The following is a 3,952-nucleotide window of genomic DNA, read 5'->3' on the forward strand; positions in this document are numbered from 1 at the left end:
TAAATGCCCCTCATCGGGGATGATTTCTCTAACCCTTCAAGTAGGGACAGCCACTTTCCTTGGGGGAAATGGTGTAGCCTAAACACACAATAATCTGGCGGATTCCCCTGGAACTGACAGTGTTTGTTTGCTAAGCTACCTTCTTTGCTGTGAGCTCCCAGAGAGTGGAGACAACTTCATTTTTATTTCTATCCTTAGTGTCTATCCTCAGTGTTAACTCTGCTCTCAACCAAGCTTCCTTCCCATCACTCCCAGAGCATGAAATTTTCAGAGCCGCATAGGAAACACTGACAATGGATGTTGGGCATGTCAAGAGCAAGTCACAAGTTGAATGGTATTGGGGGCGGGGATCCAGGAATAATTTTAAGAAGGTTCACCAAGAAGGTGCATCTTGAGCTCAAGTTGGTTCAAGGTCTCAAGCAGGTGCCTTTGGGGACCTGGTGTCAGAGCCTTGGCCCCTGCTTAGGAAGAAGGGAACAGAGTGTCTGCTCACCCAATCTCCATGACCAGCTGCGTCCCATCACTACACCTTTGCTCATTCCTAGAACCCGATTACCATCCAAACTGTTTCTCTCTCACTCCACATACACTCCCCCGACACGCCAATCTGTAGATGTAACCTCCAAAATATTCCTCCGATTCATCCACTTCTCTCTATTTCCACTGCCTCCTCCTCCCCGCCCCAGTCTAAGCTACTGTTATCCTTTGCCTGGATTCTTTTTTTTTCTGTACAATCTGGTATTTATTAATATTTTGGTCAGAGAAATCCAAAGTTCACTGTCCTGGAGAGATTCTGGAATTCCAGGCTGTTTTTGAGACTCTAGGCTGAATGGCCTCAGCTTGTCATACTAGATGAGGTTTGCCCAAACAACAGACCTAAAGCTGCATCAGCAATGATGCTAAGAACCCTTTTCTTCTCGCTGGGGCCTGTGGGTGAGATACTGATATCATCAGGAAAGCTGTACAGTTCCAGGATTTGCTCTATGGTATAGGTATCAGGGAACAAAGCAGGAACGGAAGGCTCCAGCCCCTTCAACTGAGGATCTTGCATTTGGACATCACTTGTCGGACTCTCGGTGATGACAGGGTCCCATGCCAAATTGGAAGGGCCTATGGGCTGAGGTGGAAGGGAGCTATGGGAATCTGAAACTACAGGGGGGAAATAATAAGGACTGGTTGATGTTGTGGGTGGGTGGGCACATTCTTGGCTGGAAGAATCTGATTTGGTTGCTTTAGTGAGAGCTGCTGCTACTGCTTCTGCTTCCTTGATTTGACTCATTGTTTTCTTAACCAAGTCTTTGTTGTTGACTCTGCTGGGTAGAGTTCCAAGGCAAGTTCCCTCTGGAGATTTTTATTTGGAAACCTGTTGCCATTAAATTGAACCTCCAACTGTTCATGCTGCATACACATGAATGAGGCATGTTTTCGGTACTTCTTCCATGTTACAATCCCGAATCCCCTTGGAGTGCCCATTTTCAAGCCTGCTGGATGTGTCTCTCTGAAAAAGCAGTTCCTTTAGTCTGCCTGGCATCTTGCAATCACTCTCTAATTGATGTGTTTGCATCCACTCTGGAGTCCTGTATCAATTCAAATTAGGTTTAGAGTGTAACGGAGACCCCCAAACGGAAAAGTCTGTAGGTGAGCTGTTCAGGGATAGCTGGCCCGGTGGCTCGCTCCACGGCACTGCCAGCACTGAAGTCCTCTGTTATGCGAATGCTCTGCTGCTTTTAATGGCCACCTCTGTTGCAGGAGGATCTGGTTCGCATATGATAGTAGGAACCTGGGGCACTGTATGGGAGTGGAACTTGAGGGGTTAGACTTGGAGAGGGGTGGACTATTAGCTGGAAACAGGAGATTTATTAACATGAGGGCCATCCCCCATGACTTAGGATTTAATGCCTGGCAAGGACTCCCAGAGCCCGTTCTAACATGCTCCTCCGAGACGTCAGAAGGGATGGCTCCTCGAAGGTGTCAGAGCGGCCGTAGGAAAGCATCAAGAGGAGTGGGTGCATTAGAATGGATTTATTACATGAGACCAGGAATCCCAAATGTATCTGCCCTGGGAGTGCCAAGAGGACACTCCCCATTAAACTGATAAGGAACGGGCTGGGGAGGGAGACCCCAGTATCACTGAGCAGCTCAGTGGTGGCTGTCCTTTGCAGGCCAGAGCTAACAGGAAGAGATGTAGCCATGGGACTGAGTTGCCTTGTGTCAACAGGGATGAGAAAGTTTGGACTCGCAGCGGTCTGCCTCGACACCCATGGAGCTGTGGTGATGGATAACACACTACTGTGTTCCTGGGGATTTGATAGATAGGCGGCCGGCCAGGGCATTCCATGACTTGTACAGCCAGGAAAAAAGAAAAACCTGGTTACCTGATGGCTGATGTCATCCCAATCTGGGCTAGTTCTCAGCCCCACAGCCCATCGACTGATGGGGAGACAGGGTCTTCTTGAGGACCTGCAATGCTGCTATGAGTATATACAATTCACATTCCCTCAACCGTTTCCCCAAAGGCACCATGACCATTCACCAAAGAAAGAGGTCCACCCAGACTCATTGAGGGCTATCGGGTCCAAGGTATGGACTTTCACTGCTGCTAGGGGACCGGTGATGCCATCAAGTTCCCCAGTTAGACTGGGGGTACGTAAAGGCAGGTGACAAACCCAGTCCTGTCGACGTCCACTTTACAGTGCATGTAATAGGTCCAAAGACTCGCCTTGCAGTCATTTCTCTACCTTTGTGTGCATCACTGGGATGGATATACTGAGACATTGACAGAACCCTCACATCAGTGCCCGCACTTGCTCAGTAAGGGTTTTTATGGCAAGAAGAGCCCAGTGGAACCTGCTGACCCCCCCACCTCCACCCCACCCTGCCTTTCAGACAAGAAAGAGACTCAAAGACTATCCAGATGGAACTGCAGAGATTGGTGTTGCCCTCAAATATCTACACGGTGCAGACTGGTGATCTCCATGATTTCCCTTTCAAGTCACCTGTCTGGCCTTTATCCCCATTGTATTTGATTTGTTGTTCTTGTTTGCAGCACCTTTCCTGGTATTGCTATCTGAGGGATTGAAGCATGCCTGAGTTATCAGCATGGGATCCCACATGAACATCATCTCAGACTAAGAGACTCATTTCATGGGGAAGGCGGTCAGCATGGTCATGAGCCGTGTAATTCACTGGTTCTACTAGATAACACACTGTCTGGAAGCAGCTGGTCTGATTTCACACAGGAATTGCCTCTTAAAGGCTTAGAGAAGGTGCCAGTTTATGAAAAACACTCTGTGGGGCTGTGGTACTGCCATCCAGGCTGTGGTAGGGGCATTGAATCATTGGTTACTGTAGGTTGCTGTGTTCCCAATAGCTAGAATACAAGCATCTGGAAACATGGGATGGAAGTAGAGTTGGGTCCACTCATCACCATTTCTAAGAATCTTCATGGAGAATGTGTGTATTCTGTTGCCACAACTCTAGGCTCTGGTGCAGTAAACGTTCTGGTTCCTGTGGGGAACATTTCTACCAGCAGACACTGTAGGCTCCTACTGTGGGTGTGCCTGGTCATCTAGGGTTCTTCATGCCAGTGGAATAGCAGGAAAAGAAAAGGTGGGGGTGATTGGCCATGATTTTCATAAAGATCTAGGATTGCTGCTACCCAGTGAGGGCAAAGAAGACTTTTTATGGAGCTCAGGGATTTATTGGGACATCTTTTGATGTTTCCGTGCCTGATGGTAGTAGACACTGGGCAATTGCACAACCATAGCCTGAGAAGGGCCAGGTAACCAAGGGCTTATATCCTTCAGGGAGCAAGCAACTCAGGCCCGCTGAAGTCATGACCGAGGGTGAAGGAAATAGAGTGCACTTGGTACAGGTTGTAGATTATGAAGATCAGCTGTAGCCTCAGGACCTGCTATAGCAATTGGTGCTGCCCCTTGACCCACTGGCATTC

This window comes from Myotis davidii, unplaced genomic scaffold, assembly GCF_000327345.1.
Source record: "Myotis davidii unplaced genomic scaffold, ASM32734v1 scaffold327, whole genome shotgun sequence".
Classification (NCBI taxonomy): domain Eukaryota; kingdom Metazoa; phylum Chordata; class Mammalia; order Chiroptera; family Vespertilionidae; genus Myotis; species Myotis davidii.